We start from the raw sequence: 18,542 nt of genomic DNA, 5'->3' as shown, positions 1-18,542 counted from the left end.
CATCCAAAATTGAAAGCCACAAATTTGTGATAACACCAATTAAGCCCATGTCAGCACTTGGCAATCCAAGAAGAAAGGATTGTTCCATGGGCCCTGGGTTGAGGATCGGCAGTGGTGATGAGAAAGGGCTTGATAAATGACTGGGAAGGAGGTAAAAAAGTGGGTCCACAGGGTCCAGGCTGGAGAGTGAAGGCCATGAGGGAGCTGAGGAAACAGGAGTGTGGGTAACAGTCAAGGCCACAATGAGATGGAACAGCAAGTAAAATGGGTCAAAAGTGAACAAAGGATGGGATGTCCAAGTTCAAGGTTTCAGAGCTTAAAAAAAAAAAATTACAATTAATTAAAGGTCCCAAATATTGGCAGGAAAATGAGTTGCTAAAATTGAGTGAAGAACACTGTCATTGAAGTAGATGACTGAAGAAATTCCTGAGGGGTTAATGGGGTCACTGAATTTTGCCCAGAATTATGTCAAAAGGCACAGTGAGTCATGAAGAACTCCATGGGATTTGGGGAACCGCCAAGACATGTATATTCACTGTGGTTCACAAGTCTAAGAGAACACTTAGCTTTGTGTTAGGGAGAAAAAGGACAGATACTTGGAACCCAAATCTGAGGGCTATTGTGACCTACATGGTATAATATGCAGTACTCAGAAAAATGCATTAAGTATCATAAACACTGAAATAATTATTGCAGCTCACTGTGCAAGATTTCCTGGCTTTGGTGTGATTGAGCAAATGCCTCAGGGACAGGACAGCCAAAGAATCACTTCACTGCTGAAATGTCAGCAAATCTCATCTTGAAGTAAAGCCATTCACTTCAACTCCAGGATAAAAGGAACTTTATGGAAGCGGGGGGATGACCAAGTGATCACCCTATGAACAGCTAGGAAGCAAAAGGCAGAAGTATCATCATTTGTCTGTGTGTGCATGTGTGCACATGTGTGAGTGTGTGGTGGTGTTGTTCTACACCTGTCAACACAATTAGGGGTGGGATGAGAAGCAAATTTATTTTATTTCAACTTGACTCGTTCAACTTTCAGCCTGGTCATGACTGGATGTCCATGTAGGGGATTCTTCTCAAGTTTTCTATCATTTGCCTTGCTCATATCTCCCATTACACCTTCAGTGTAAATATTAACCAAAAACTGAAGACATTGAAAGGAAACTTTTTCCAGAAACTGAGAATCACTATAACTAGTTTTGAGAAGGTTGTCTTAATAAGAATAGCAAACATATTCTTTGTGCCAACCTCTGTTCCTAGTCATCAATTTATCTAATCCTCACAGTAAATTTATGAAGTAGACATTATCATTACTCTCATTATATCAATCTAGAAACCAGGCATGATGAAATTAAGTAATGCCTTTGAGATGAAACCTTGATTTGAACCTGAGTAGTTGGGCTCCAAGGTCCCACTAATCAGTGGCCTTCAAAGGTGGCCCCCAAACCAGCAGAGCAGCAGCAGCAGTCACACCTGGGATTTTGTTGGATATTCAAGTTCCTGTACACCACATTAGGTCTACTGGATCAGAAGCTTTGGAAGACGGGTCTAAGAATTATCATTTTGTTGAGCTCTCCAGGGGACCCTAATCCAGGCTTAATTTGAGACCGCAGCCTCATACCACCCTGCTCTGAAGCAACTATGTGCTAACATATAATGATACATAGCTAGCAAAGGTCATGTTGATCATTTCTCCATCCATATCCAGGGTCAGAATAACTGTTGTTGCAGAATTTCTAGATTATACTTTTACCCTTAGGACCTAAATTCTACTAAAAGGAATTCACTTAAAAACCCATAACAGAGTAATGTTTGTGTTACAAGATGTCAGTGTTGGGGCTAAAGCAGAAAAACTACACTTCCTCTTATCTTGCACGGTTTCTACAACTGCCCATTTTCTATTTCAATTAGAAGGGTTATGTCCAACAGGCAGTGTGTTTTAAATCACAGAGTTTGGCCCAGGTGAAAAGTCACCCAACTTCTTCATCATGGCAATTTCTGACACCCAAATCCATGTGGCAGGACAACTGCAGTGTAACTCAATGACACTCTACCAGATCATTTCAAATTGTGCATCTCTACCACTGTGATCCTCCATCACTTTCATTGTTTCCACAGTGTCTTTCCACACCAAATTAAGAAATAAAATGTCATTGCATCTAGCTAAGGTCCTACATATATTTTTTGTTTGTTTGTTCAAATAATGTATTTGCATGAAGAGGCTGAGGGGAAGTAAAGCAGCATGTTAACAGTGTCTGTCTCTGGCAAGTGGGATTATGGGAGTATTTTTTCTTTTTACACTTTTATATCTTATGTCTTTACTTCTTTTCTGAACTGTAGACTCATACCTAACTCCCCGCTCAACACTTACTTAAATGATTGATAAGCAATTCAAATATACTATGTAAAAAAATAACCATTTAATTCCTAGCCCATCTCAACAAAATCCTTTCCCTTTCTTTCCCATCTCAGTTAAACACAAAAGAACACAAAAATTCATCTTACAAGAGGCAAATGCTTGAGCCAAATCTTGTCTTCATTTTCATTTCTTTTTTTCTCACTATTATCCAATCTGACAGAAATCTTGTCTTGCCAAATATATCCAGAAGGGGAGTAATTCTCATTAACACAACCAAACAACCAAACTTCAGAAGGTGGTAGGTGATCCAGCCTACCACCTTCTCTCACATGGATCATTGTGGTTGGTCCTTGGTGGTCCCCCGTTTCCGTCTTTGTCCCCTACCAAAATCTATAGTCCAAGAGTAGCCAGGGTGACCCTTTTAAAATGAGTCAGATCATGTTGTTCTACTGATCAAAACTTTACAGTGGTTTTCAAGGAATGTAGAATCTGAGATCTGACTTTAGCTGATTATAATTAGTACATTAGCTTGTCACTGTTTCACAGATGTAGGCAGAAGGCACAAGACTCCTGGGTTCAAACAAAGATCTCATTTCTCATAGTCTGGCAAGCAACATGAAGCATATTTGCATCAGTTTCTCGTATCTTCAAGTTCCGTGAGGGGGTGATTTTTCGTAGGTATAATGGGTTGCATTACAGAGAGGAACACTGTTCAAGAAACCCACCACTTTATAGCAAGCATTAAGCAAACCCATTCTTTGTCTAGGAGAGAGATATCACTTCATTCATCAAGGTTGCTCATTATAAATAGGACTCTGAGAACTAGCCTGGGTAAAGAGGGGTCAGGGCCTTGCATTCTTGGCAAACTTAGCAAAATATGTGGGAGTGCAAGAAATTCATGGAAGACAATTTCTCTCGACAATAACTTCCCATGTTGATCAAAATAAAAGCCAAGGTCTTCACAATGATCTGCAAGGCCCTGCACGATCTGCATTGCTCCACTCCCATAGCTTTCTGTCCTTATCTCCCATTACTCTACTGATCACTCCCTCCACTGTAGCCACACCGGCTTCTGCGCTGTTCCTCACACATGCCGTGATCCGACTTAGGACTCCTGGACTTAACTCTTCTTCTGCTTAAAATTCTCTTCCCTCAGATATTCCCAGGACCTTGCTCAAACGTCACCTTCTCAGTGAGGCCTTTTCTGACCACCATTTTCAAAACTTCTAACCCCAAATCTGCTGGCATCCCATATCCCCCTTTCTAGTTTATTTTTCTGCTTTGTACTTATCACTATCTGACATACTGTATGTAATATATGCATGCACGTTACATGTATTACATGTGTATATTACATGTGTTACATGTACATATTACATAATATACATCTAGAAGTACGTCTCTCATCCAAAAGTAAAGGGACTATATCTGTTCACTGCTGAATTACCACTGTCCAAACCAGTAGCACAGCTCACAGTAGGTGCTCAATAAATGTTTGTTGAATAAATTAATGCTTTTTTCTTCTCAATTTTTCTAAAATAATCACTCTTATAATCATGAAAAATGTTACTTTCACAGGCAAGAGTTTCCTGAATGCTGCCAGTTGTTTATACACACAAAAAACTCAGACCCCAGACACGTCCCTGGCTGAAGTGAGAATAGCTAATAATAGTCAAACTTATCAAGCATTTACGATATCTTGGGCACTTTATTTTCTCAACATTTTTTAAGGCATTATCCTTGTTTTACCTATGACAAAACGGAGGCTCAGTTAAGTAACTTGTCCAAGACCACAGAGCTTATCAGCAGCGAAGTTACGGTCGTGGATGCGGGCAGAGCTGGAAAAGGAGATAAAGAGGGCACCTGCTTGAGGCTTCATGCTTTGGCATTCTTTCCTCAACATTTTCTAAGTTCCCCTCAAGTGCCTGGGACCAACAGGATCCCACGGTGCTATCTGGACAGATGCCTGAGCCCAGACTGACAATGAGAAAGTTCTAAATCCCATTCTCTCTCTTCCAAATGCCCCCCAACTCTCCACCCTGCACTGGAGTCACCCAGATCCTGAGGAACTTCAGCACTCACACGTATAGTTCCCAGGAAAATGGCCCAGATGCGGGTTTTGGGACAATAGCTAAGCAAGTAGCTCACTCCCACTGATTAGTACAGTATTGCCTTCATGGGATCATGCGAGACTGGGCCACCAGAATGGCTAACTTGGGTGACTTACTCCACTCACAGGACAAGTCCCAGGCTAGTGGCTACTGAAGGTTCACTGCCAACACTTGGCCTTGAGCCACATGTGTGAGCCCTTCCATTGTCTCTTGCCTGTGTTTCAACCATCCGAGAGTGGTGGGGGCAGGGTCTTGTACCCAGTGTGCCTCCACTGCTGGTACTCAGAGCTGCTCCACCACCCCTTTCCCCAGGGTTCACATTTTGCATCCAGCATTCTCCAGGGGCTCTAGAGACTATAGCTCCTAATGCCAGTGGGCCGTCTCCTCATCGTTCTCACTGACTCTGACTGGTGTGGTGATAGTGTTCTCTCCTGGTCAGTTTTAATCCATGATGGATAAGGAATAGCAACGCCTGTGCAAACAGGATCATTCTTTTTGACCTTCCCTGGGTACTCTCTTCCCTCTCCCGGTGGAGACAGTATGGGGAAGGCACAGGTGGGGCCCACACTGAAAGGGACCATATTCTCAGAGTGCAGTCATTGCAACTTGACAAGTTAAGGAGAAAATGTGGTTGGATGATGTGTTGGTTCAGTTTATACCATAAAACATCATTCAGTAAATTTAACATTAACAGAAAATGAATTGTTGTTCTCACATTTTGTGCACACTCTGGGTAAGACTTGTATTTGCAGTCATCATAAATACATAAACAGAACAGAGTGATAACATTTGAGAGTCATCGACCCAATATTTATGAAGTCACAATAAAGGATGCAGCATCAAAACTAATAATGATGTGAGCAGCAATTAAATAAAGGATTTTTGGAAACTGAAAAAGCAAGATGATCTCCATTATTTCAATACAAACAAGTCCCAAAGTTCCATGGCATTGTAACAATAGGGCTGTTACCTTTTTCTCATGGTGAGTGAATAGACGTGAACAGATGGTTCCCAGAACTGAGTAAGCAAAGATGTTGCCTGAACACAATAAAAAACCTTCTGGGGACAATATTGTAGTCAATATTCAAGCAAAATAGCACAACCTAGCCACTCTCCTCTCTGTCTTCTGTCACTCTTCTTTAATATATTTGTCAAAAACATGTTTTATTTTGGTATTACCACTGCCGGCTTCTCTGTTGAGATTTCCACAATATTAAATAGTATGATTGCTATTTTGTTACTCTGTACACCTGCCCCTGTAAAATCCCCTCCCAACTTCAAACGGACAGCAGTTTACCTCCTGATACTTAGATCCCAGATGGGCAGCAACTTTCAATGTGTCCCTCCATGACCTTTTTCCTTTATCCCACACTGTTTAGCAGCCCTTTCTCTTCCCCATGTTCTCATTCTGCAAACAAAAAATTAAATCAGAAACAGAAATTTCATTACTTTCTAAATCCCCTAAGCCTGTTTTTCTCAAAGTGTAATCTTCAGGCTGCCTTAATCAAAACCATTAGAAGGCTTTAAAACTCCTGGTTCTGCCCTGACTGGGGCAGCTCGGGTACTAGGGCCTTGTCCTGCACAACATAAGATCGCTGGTTTGACTCCAGCTCAGTCTCAGCCTGGGCTGTGGGTTCGGTCCCCAACTGGGGCATGTATCTCACATTGACGATTTTCTCCCTCCCTGCCTCTCTCTCTAAAAACAAATAAAATCTTTTCCAAAATGCTGGTTTCTAGACCCCACCCAGGATCTACTGAATCAGCCCTTTTGGAATATGGCTCAGGTTACACACTTTTTTAATAATCCTCCCTTGATGATATGTTTATTGATTTTAGAGAGAGAGAGGAAGGGAGAGAGAGCAAGAGAGTGAAACATACGTGCCCTGACCAGGGATCGAACCTGCAACGTTTCGGTGTATGGGACGACCCACCAACCACCTGAGTCACCCGGGCAAGTCCCAGATCACACACTTTTGACCAACTCAGGTTAATTCTTTTAAATGCTAAGACTGGAGACCACCAACATAATCACTAGGGGGAAAAATAGTGAAACATCCACTAATGCTGCCAAACTTTATGATATATAGAGTCAAATATCAAAGCCACTACAACTATCCAAAGTGGCTCCCCCTGATAACACAAAGTTAGCTGACAAATGCAATTACGCTAAACACAGTGCGTGCTTATGCCATAACGTCACACGTGAAGTCTGTGTGCACACTGCAATCCAGAAAGTCTTCGACTCTCCTGCTGTCCAGTTTCTATATCCTTCAACAGACACCTTGGGAACTCCTGTCCTGGCTCCTCCAGCCTTCCCCATCCGAGGCTTCATCTCTTTCGGGGTCACACTTTGTTTATACCTTTTGTTATAGTAGTGATCACACTGTGTTTTTAATTGTTAATTCATGAGACTATCATCGCTCCCAAACTATAAAGTTCTTCAGATTTACTGTTATATTTCCAACAATTTATTACTACATTTGTACCATACTAAGTGTTCAATATTGTTAAATTCATGAATGAACAAGAAAACCAAGAGCCACAGATTGATTTTACAAAGTTTTAAATGGAGCACTTTAAATCATTTAAATGCTGCTTCAGAATTAAAAATGTCATTTGAATCTCCCCCTAAATTTTATTGATTTCCTTATGATAAACATGTGCCATGTTCAAAGTCAGAGGAGATTTAATGCAGGTCAGATCTTCTGTCATAATCTTTTATAAGTAACATTGACAATGAGGAGATAGTGCAATGTTGTTGTAAAGAAGGTTAAAAATATACACTTGATGTCATTTAGTATTTGGTCTTCCAAGAACTAAAACTAGCCACTCATGGCATTTTACCTTAACAGCTGCTCTCTCAACCTGTTCAGTTGAGCTATTTGTGAAACATTCCAGTTTATTCCTTCAAAGTGATGTGAGCAGGAGTAGGATTTCTTTGTTGAGAGCATTTCAGGTTAGACCACAGAGGGGCAGTTGTCTGTGGAAATCAGATGCCTGATGGGGTCAGCTGGAGGGGCCACGGCTGGGTGAAGAGAACTGTCTGATCTCCTAGGACTTCTCCTCATGCTGACCTCCCTTCCCTGTGCTGCTGAGGACTCCTGGGGTAGCTACCTGTTTCCCCTCCCCCAACGGCTCATTCCTCCCCTTGAGTCCATTCTTTCCCCAAGTTCCACCACAGCAGGCATCTTTCCCTGAACAGCATTTTGGTTTCAGGTATGTTAAAAATAAAGATGCCCTTTTAAATAAAACATTCTATAAGACTATCAAAGAAAAAAAACTAAATTGAAGGAACACCAAAAACTTAAAACAATTGACTTTTTCCCCCTATGGAGTTAATGCTCTCTGAATTCACTGAATCATTCCATAAAACACTTTCTTCAGAAAAATTCAAATCATCATCTTTCAGAGTCAATATTGGCTTTGGGAGGAAATCCTGACACTGACCAAAGCAATTGTCCCTCAACCAGTTCTTCATGCCTCACATTCCATAGTTAGAGGCTGATTTGTTGGTTTAACATTTGTAGACCTGTTTACTTACTTAAACATTGCTAGGCTTGGCTGGGTGGCTCAGTTGGTTAGAGCATCCTCCCGTATGCTAAAAGGTTGTGGGTTTGCTCCCATCAGGGCAAATACCTAGGTTACAGGTTCAGTCCTCAGTTAGGACATGTACAGGAGGCAATCGGTCCATGATTCTCTCTCACATCGATGTTTCTGTCTCTCTTCTCTCTTCCCCTCTCTCTCTCTTCTCTCCCTCTAAATTCAATAAACATATCCTCAAGTGAAGATTAAAAAAAATTTTACTCATAGATGGAGAACAGGATAACAGCTGGCAGCAGGGAGGTTAGGGTGTGGAAGGATTGAGCAAAAAGGAAAAAGGACTCATGGACATGGGCAACAGTGTGGTGATTGTTGAGAAGAGAGGGTTATAAAGGGACTAAATGGTAATCAGAAAAAAATACAATAAAAACTAAATTTAAAAAATATACAGAATTGTATGTGAATACTTGGAACAGAATATTATAACTTGTTTTAAAATCCTCCAAATGAAATCTTTACATTGGTTTAAAAATTATTTTGTTAAAAAATAAAAATGCTACATATAAAACAAAAAAAAAATCTCTACTAGTGTTATATATTATGACCTAACAGGGACACCTCATGGCGATGACATTAGGACATTTGTTTCTGAGATTAAAGACATTGGTGATGGTGAGGGGAGTGAGTAGAGGATGGGGAGCAGGACTGAACTGGCGTACCAGAGGTTATCTAGGCTGCCTGGAGTTAGAGAATTAAAAATCTTCAACCCTATTTCATTACCTAACACTTCCCACTGTCCAGTCCCACTCAAAGATTATGCAAAAAGCACAGCTTTTCACCATATGTTCTTCCACCCCCTTGGCTGGCAATAGCCTCCAAATATCAAAGTGTATTTGGTATTCTCTAAGATCTTAATGCTCTTGAAAGATATTTTTATTAATTGCAGCCCATGAGTCCATGTGGGATCAGAGACATGAAGTCATGCTGGGCACTCTGAGTGAATTCAGATACTATTCACAAAAACAATAAAAATGAGGGGGAAAGATAATGATGTACTACCAGTATGATAATTGAACTTTTTATGTTACGAACTGTACACAGGTACAAGTTTTCCCACAGAAATAATTCTACCAATCATTAAATCCCACAAGCTGAGACAGGATGTATGATTCAGTTTCATTTTTACCACATTGTTACTCGTTCCATTAAAGACTCCAGTGTAAATGATTGAATTGTTCACACTTCCCTAGTCCTATTATCTGAAATACATTCACGAATTAGGACCTTGACATTTTATTATGCTGCCCCTCTTAATCCTTTTGATTGTTCCTAATCTCTCTTCCAACCCCCTGGCACAGCACAAAATTCCTTCTTTCTGCCTCTACATCATCAGGGCTAGTACTTTAATATTCTTTACTATTTATGCAGTATCTGACAAAAAAAGTGGGCTATGGTTAAAATTACATTCCTCTGAAACAGTTTTAAAATGCTGTCCATAGAATTTAATTAGGCAAATAAGTACTTGAAATATAAATGAAAGCTACAGAAACTTATGGTATAGTAAGAAATTCACAATCTAGGAAATAATAACCTAGTGAGAGAGGAAGACAAGGCCACAAAGCCTTTGAAGAGGAACAAAATGCCACAGGAGCACCCAAGGAGGAAGGTGCTATTTTGGTCTAAAAGGAAAAGGGAAGTCCTCTGAAGAAGGGTGATGGTAGTTTATTGAAATCACCACTGGTTTTGAACATCACTGCTTTGGATAATTATAAAAAATATATAGGAACTAAAATTTTTGCTCCATAAAAATTTTAATAAAATATTAAATGTCAGGCAGAGAGATTACTTTTAAAATACTAAATTAAAACTAATTTATTTTTTCTATGTCCTGACCTCTGTTTATAACAGATATCAACTTTCTGACAGTATTCAATTTAAATGCCAGTGAGGGGTAAGTTAAAAGCTATATATTGTACAAGTAAACCTTGTATACTTACACAGCCCAGCAGCTTTGAAAAGACTGTCCCAATGTCAAAGAGAAGTGTTAAAGCAGTTGGGTGTCTTAGAAATGCCAGATGGAGATCCTAAATGGCAGAGGAGTAAGTGGAAATTACACTAACTTCCTCCCAGGACCAACCTGGAAATACAACTAAATTGTAGAGAAGTCATTCTGAATAACCAACTGAACACTAGCTTGAGAGAAGCCTTATAACCAAGGACAGACAGAAGAAACCACTTCACCACAACTAGACTGGTAGGAGTGCAGAGACAGCATGAGAGGGCTGGCCCGGCTCCCATGAACAGCAGCTGAAGTTCCAGAGGGATATTTCAGCAGCCAGGGGGTCCCCCTGAGAAGTGTGGGGTCTAAACCCCAAGCTGGGCTCACCAACCTAGAACACCAGAGCCAGAAAATAACCCAGATAACATCCATCTGTGAAAAGCAGCAGGGTTTCTGTCTGCCAGGGAGAGACTATTGGAGAGGGAGAAGCCTCTTAAAGGGCCAATGCACAAAAATTCATTTGCAGCCACTTATCCTAGGCTCTGGCAAAGGGAGGGCAGAGTAGACCACAGGTGCTTGAGGATAGTCTAACGTTGGTGGATCTGGGGAGAGAACTGAAGGAACAGCTACCAGGATCTCTGTACTCAGTCACTCCCCATACACAGAAGCCATCTTGCTTAGGCAGACCACTCATCTCCAAGTGGCATCTGCCTGAGGAGAAGCAATAACCCCATCCACATGAATTACTCTGCCCAACCTTGTGGTGCTTCAGCCAGGCTGCTAATTACAGCTTGAGGCTATATACTGATTAGTTTAACAACTAAGTCACAAAATACAAAGAAGTAGCCAAAATGTGAAGACAAAGAAACAGAACCCAAACGAAAAAACAAGAGAATTCTCCAGAAGAACTAGATAAATTGAGGCAAGCAATTTATCAGAGGGAGAGTTTAGAGTAATAATTTTAAGAATACTCAACAGCATGAAAAAAGACACAGAAACCACAAAAATGGACCAGTCAAAATAAAGAATGTAATAGCTGCAATAACTAATACACTGGAAGGACTAAACAGTAGGATAGATGAAGCAGAGGATCAAATCAGTGATTTGGAAGACAAGATAGAAAGAATCAGCCAAGCAGAGCAGCTAAAAGAAAAAACAATAAAAAAAAAAATGACGAGAGCTTAAGAAATGTTTTGGACAACATGAGGCATCACAATATCTCATCATGGGAATACCAGAATTGAGAAGAGAGAGAACAAGGCATCAAGAACTCATTTGAAGAAATGTAAATAGGTTAAATGCTCCAACCAAAAGACATAGGGTAGCTGAATGGATAAGAAAACAAGATCCAGCCACAGCAATCAGACAAGAAAAAGAAATAAAAGGCATCCAAATGGGGAAGGAGAAAATGAAACTGTCACTGTTTGCAGATGACATGATAGTGTACATGGAAAATCCTATAGACTCCACCAAAAAACTATTTGACCTAATAAATGAATTTGGCAAAACAGCTGGATACAAAGTCAATACTAAGAAATCAAAGGCATTCCTGTATACCAACAATGAAACATCTGAAACAGAAATCAGGAAAAAAATCCCACTTGATATAGCAACAAGAATAATCAAGTACCTAGGAATAAACCTAACTAAGGAGGTAAAAGACCTGTACTCAGAAAACTACACAACACTGAAGAAAGAAATTAAGGAAGACACAAACAAATGGAAGCATGTACCATGCTCATGGATTGGAAGAATTAAAATCATCAAAATGGCCATACTACCCAAAGCAATTTATAGGTTCAATGCAATCCCTATTAAAGTACCTATGACATATTTCACAGATATAGAACAAACATTTCAGGAATTTATATGGAACCATAAACGACCCCGAATAGCTGCAGCAATTTTGAGAAAAAAGAACAAAGCAGGAAGGATCACAATACCTGATATCAAACTGTATTACAAGGCCACTGTAATCAAAACAGCCTGGTAATGGCATAAAAACAGGCACATAGACCAATGGAACAGAACAGAGAGCCCAGAAATAAACCCAAGTCTTTATGGTCAATTAATATTTGGCAAAGGAGGCAGGAGCATAAAATGGAGCAAAAATAGCCTCTTCAACAGATGTTGTTGGGAGATCTGGACAGCTACATGCAAAAAAATGAAACTCGATCACCAACTTACACCATACACAAAAATAAATTCAAGATGGATAAAACACTTAAATATAAGTCATAACACCAAAAAAGTCCTAGAGGAAAACATTGGCAGGAAGATATCAGACATTCCATGCAGCAACATCCTCACAGACACGTCCCCTAAAGCAAGGGACATAAAGGAAAGAATAAATAAATGGGACCTCATCAAAATAAAAAGCTTCTGCAGGGCTAAAGAAAAGAGCATTAGAATACAAAGAGAACCAACAGTATGGGAAAACATATTTGCCAATGATACCTCAGACAAGGGCCTGATCTCTAAAATATAAAGAACTCACACAACTCTACTCCAGGAAGACAAACAGCCCAATTAAAAAATGGGCAAAGGACTTGAACAGACACTTCTCCAAGGAAGACATACAGAGGGCCCAGAGACATATGAAAAGATGCTCAGCATCACTAGCCATCAGAGAGATGCAAATTAAAACCACAATGAGGTACCATCTCACACCGGTTAGAGTGGCCAACATAAACAAATCCACAAACAAATGTTGGAGAGGATGCGGAGAAAAGGGAACCCTAGTGCACTGTTGGTGGGAATGCAGACTGGTGAGGCCACTGTGGAAAACAGTATGGAATTTCCTCAGAAAAGTAAAAATGGAACTGCCCTTTGACCCAGCAATTCTGCTGCTGGGATTATACCCTAAGAATCCTGAAACACCCATCCAAAAGAACCTATGCACCCCAATGTTCATAGCAGCACAATTTACAATAGCCAAGTACTGGAAGCAACCTAAGTGCCCATCAGCAAATGAGTGGATCAAAAAACTATGGTATATTTACACAATGGAATTCTATGCAGCAGAGAGAAAGAAGGAGCTTATACCCTTTGCAATGGCATGGATGGAACTGGAGAGCATTATGCTAAGTGAAATAAGCCAGGCGGTGAGGGACAAATACCATATGATCTCACCTTTAACTGGAACATAATCAACAAAAGAAAAAAGCAAACAAAATATAACCAGAGACATTGAAATTAAGAACATTGTAACAATAGCCAGAGGGGAGTGGGGAGGGGATAGTGGGGAGAGGGGTCTATCGTAGCTACTACAAAGGACACAAAGACAAAATCAAGGGGGAGGGTAGAGGTGGGGGAGGGAGATGGGACTGGCTGGGGTGGGGTGGAGGGAAGGGGAGAAAATGCAGACAATTGTAACTGAATAAAAATAAATAATTTTTTTAAAAAAGTAAACAAGATCCATATATGTGCTGCCTCCAAGAGACACATTTCAGATAGAAAGATACATACACAGGCTAAAAGTAAAGGGATGGAAAAAGATATTTCACGCAAATGGAGAGGAAAAAAACTGGGGTAGCAGTACTTATATCCAACAAAATAGACTTGAAAACTAAGGCTACAGTAAGAGACAAAGAAGGACACCATATAATGATAAAGGGAACAATACAACAAGAAGATTTAACCCTAGTAAACATGTACACACCAAATATAGGAGTACCTAAATATGTGAGGCAAATCTTGGTGGATGTAAAGGCAGGGATCAACAGAAATACAGTCAGAATCAAGGATTTTAACACCCCATTGACTTCAATCGATACATCTTCCAGACAGAAAATCAACAAGGAAACAGCAGCCTTAAATGACACACTAGATCAAATGGATTTAATTGACATCTTCAGAGCATTCCACCTCAAAGAGGCACAATATACATACTTTTCAAGTGCACGTGGATTGTTTTCTAGGATAGACCACATGTTAGGTCACAAATCAAGTCTCACTAAATTTAAGAAGATTGAAATCATATCAAACATCTTCTCTGACCACAATACTATAAACTATAAATCAATCACAAGAACACCTGAAAACACGGAAAGATATGGGAGCTAAATAACATGTTATTAAACAATGAATAGGTCAATAATGAGATCAGGGAAGAAGTCAAAAGATATCTTGAAACAAATGAAAGTCATGACACAACAACCCCAAATCTGTGGGACTCAGGGAAAGCAGTCCTGAGAGGGAAACTCATAGCATCACAGGCCTATCTAAGAAAAAGAGAGAGAGAAAGAGAGAGAGGGAGAGAGAGAGAGGAAGCTCAGCCAAACAATTAAACTTCACACTTAAAGGAACTTGAAAAAGAACAACAAAAAAGCCCAAAATGAGAAGGAAGAAAATATTAAAGATCAAAGCAGAAATAAACAAAATAGAGTCTAAAAAATACTATACAAAAGATCCCTGAATCCAAGAGTTGTTTCTTTGAAAAGATAAGCAAGATTAGTGGAACTTTAACCAGACTCATCAAGAAAAGAAGGAAAGGGCCCAAATAAATAAAATCAGAAATGAAAGAGGAGAAATAACAGCTGACACCAAAGAAATACGAAGGATTGTAGAAAATACTATGAATAACTATAAGCCAACAAACTGGGCAACCTGCACGAAGTGAACAAATTCCTACAAACAATCTTCTAAAAATAAATCAGGAAGAATCAGAAAAATTGAATAGACAGATTACACCCAGTGAAATTGAAGCAGTAATCAAAAAACTCCCAACAAACAAAAGCCCTGGACCAGATGGCTTCACAGGTGAATTTTGCAAAACATTCTGAGAACTAAAAACTCACCTTCTCACACTATTTCATAAAATTCAAGAGGGGGGGAAAGATCCCAAACTCATTTTATGAGGCCAGCATTATCCTAATTCCCAAACCAGATAAAGACACTACAAAGAAAGATAATTATAGGCCAATATCTCTGATGAACACAGACGCTAGAAAATATTAGCAAACCGAACACAGCAATGCAACAAAAAGATCACACACAATAATCAAGTGGGATTTATTCTGGGGATGTAAGATTGGTACAACATTTATAAAACAATGAATGTGATTTACCACATAAACAAAATGAAGGATAAAAACCACATGATTATATCAATAAATAGAGAAAAACACTTGATAAAATCCAGCACCCATTTATGGTAAAAACTCTCAGCAAAGTGGGGAAAGAGGAAATACACCTCAACATAATAAAGGTCATATATGACAAACCCACTGCCAGCATCATACTCAATGGGCAAAAGCTACAAGTGTTCCCCTTGAGATCACGAAGAAGACAGTGATGACTGCTTTCACTTCTCTTATTCAACATAATAGTGGAAGTCTCTTATTCAAACTGAACTAATTAGCAATCAGACACGAAGAAGAAATAAACATCCAAATCAGAAAGGAAGAAGTAAAACTACCACTATTTGCAGATGACAAGTTATTGTACATAGAAAACCCCAAAGATTCCACCAAGAAACTACTAGAACTGATAAATGAAACCAGCAAAGTAACAAAGTACAAAATTAATGTCCAGAAATCAGTTGCACTCTTATATACCAATAATGAAATAACAGAAATGGAAATGAAGAAAACAATCCCATTCACAATGGCTACAGAAAGAATAAAATACCTAGGAATAAACCTAACTAAGGATTTAAAAGACCTGTACTCAGAAAATTCTAGGATACTGAATTAAGAAACTGAAGAAGATACAAATAAGTGGAACCACATACCATGTTCATGGATAGGAAGAATTAACATCATTGAAATGTCCATTCTACCCATAGCAATCTATACATTCAATGCAATTCCTTTCAAGATTCCAATGACATATTTCACAGAACTAGAACAGATATTTCAAAAATGTATATGGAGCCACAAAAGTCCCCACATAGCAACAGTGATCCTGAGTAAGAAGAACAAAGTTGGAGGAATCATGCTGCCTCATATGAAACTATACTTATAAGGCCATAGTAATCAAACAGCATGGTACTGCCATAAAAACAGACACATAGATCAATGGAACAGAACAGGAAGCCCAGAAATAAACCCACACCTTTATAGTCAATTAGTATTCAACAGAGAAAGCAAACACATACAATGAGCTAAAGATAGCTTATTCAATAAATGGTGTTGGGAAAATTGGACAGATACATGCAGAAAAATGAAATTAGACCACCTTCTTATGTCACACACAGGAATAAATTCAAAATGGATCAAAGACTTGATCATTGTTAGACCTGAAACCATAAAAATCATAGAAGAAAATACAGGCAGCAAAATCTCAGACATTGTAACTATATTTTATCAGATATATCTCCCCAGGCAAGGGAAACAAAACTAAAAATGGGACTACATCAAACTGAACAAGTTTTTCACAGCAAAGGAAAGCATCAACAAAATAAAAAAACAACCTACAGAATGAGAGAACATATTTACTGATACATCTGATAAAGGGTTAATATCCAAAATTTATAAAGAACTTACAAAACTCAACATGCACATACACACACACACAACTCAATTTAAAAATGGGCAAAGGACCTAGATAAACGCTTATCCAAAGAGGACATACTGATGGACAATAGGCATATGAAAAGATGCTCAATGTCACTAATCATCAGAGAAATGAAAATTTAAACCACAATGAGATATCATCTCACACTTGTCAGAATGGCCATCATCAATAAATCAACAAACAAGTGTTGGTGAGGATGCGGAGAAAGGGGAACCCTCATGCATGTTGGTGGGAATGCAGATTTTGCAGCCACTGTGGAAAGCAGTATGGAGAGACATCAAAAAATTAGAAATCAATCTGCCTTTTGCCCCAGTGATCCCACTTCTGGTATATATGGAACCACACTCATGGAATATATCCAAAGGAACACAAAACACTAATTCAAAAGAACACAAGCACCCCTATATTCATTGAGCATTATTTACAATCGCCAAGACATGGAAGCAGCCCATCAGTAGATGAGTGGATAAAACAACTATGGGACATTTATACAATGGACTACTACTCAGCTGTAGAAAAAAGGCAAGTTTTACCCTTTGCAATAGTATAGATGGACCTGGAGAAGATTTTGCTAAGTGAAATAAGCCAGTCAGAAAAGACAAATACCATTTGATTTCACACATATGTAGAATCTAATGAACAAACTGAACTAAGAAGGAAAACGGGGGCAGACTCACAGGTGGAGAGCAGATAACAGTTAGTGGGGGAGTAGGTGAGCAGAGGTTAGGAGGTAGAGGAACTGAGCAAAAAGGAAAAAAGACTCATATGCATGGACAACAGTGTGGTGATTGCTGGGGGTAGGGAGATGTAAGGGGACTAAATAGCATTGGGGAAAATACAATAAAGATTAAATTGAAAAACATTTTTAAAAGAAGGAAAGGCAGTATGTATATGGGTTTTGCCAACAGAGAGACCTAGTTCAAATCCTAGCTCTGCCACTTGTTAATCTGATGACCTTTGTTTTTTGTGCTCCAATTTATTAGTTCTTTTCTCCTGATTTAAAAAAAAAAATGTCACATAGACTTCTGGTGTAAACACCTAAGTACTGAAACTCAGCTCCTGAAAATAAAATCACTCATTACAAATGATTTTGTTAATATATTTTATTACATAATCACTTTCCTCCTCTCTTTCATTATGTTATATAAACTGTAATTATATGCACAGGTAGACTGGCTTATTATCCAAGTATAAAATTTTTACTAGTACATTTCTCACTTGTTCATGGATAATAAGTAACATTAGAGCATTAGCCTTGGAAACAAGGGTAGTGAAGGAATTGGTGCTGGGTCTAAGGGCTGGAAGAGAGAAGAAGAGCTATGGGAAGCCTTGGGGGAAGCAGCAAGGAAAACTTTCCATAGGTCACCTAAGGGTTTTTTTTGAGCCCATATTTTTCCTAGAGATTTCCTTTACACACCTGCCAAATTTTAAGCTGCTCTCCATATGCTAGTGTTCTTGATTTATGTGCCTATTATTTCCCTCTTCAAGGGCTTTCATTATTTATGATCTTATGACACCACAGGAACCTCAGCAGTGATTGTCACTACCCACATGGCACTCTGCCAGCAAATGAAGTTCGACCCCCCGCTGAGTTTACCCTGGCACCCAGCTACCTGGTGGCAGAGCCCAGTCTTAACTCAGATTTTCACTGGACACTCTAACTTCAAGCTAGTGCGGTGTCCTTCCTCACTCTTCTTAATATGGCAATATCACCCACTTTATCTGGGGCAAAATGTCAGTTGCTTCACAGGCACTCTCTTAAATGCCCAGAACCTCAATGCAAGCTAGGAAAGAGTGTGCTTACTTTACAAATGAGGAAATACCAAGGCTCAGAGAGACTAAGACTTGCCCTAAATCACAGTTAGTGAACACCATAGCCAAGAGGCAAACCCGGGTACATCATTTGAAGTACATCTCAAACACCATTTCCAAACCAATGTCACCTTTGTAGTCTTGCTCTCCATTAAAACACTTAGCCCTCTGTCTGTGTCTCCTATCTGGAATAAAGACT

The sequence above is a fragment of the Desmodus rotundus genome, chromosome 2 (assembly GCF_022682495.2).
Source record: "Desmodus rotundus isolate HL8 chromosome 2, HLdesRot8A.1, whole genome shotgun sequence".
NCBI lineage: Eukaryota > Metazoa > Chordata > Mammalia > Chiroptera > Phyllostomidae > Desmodus > Desmodus rotundus.
Note: the sequence above shows the minus strand (reverse complement) of the source record.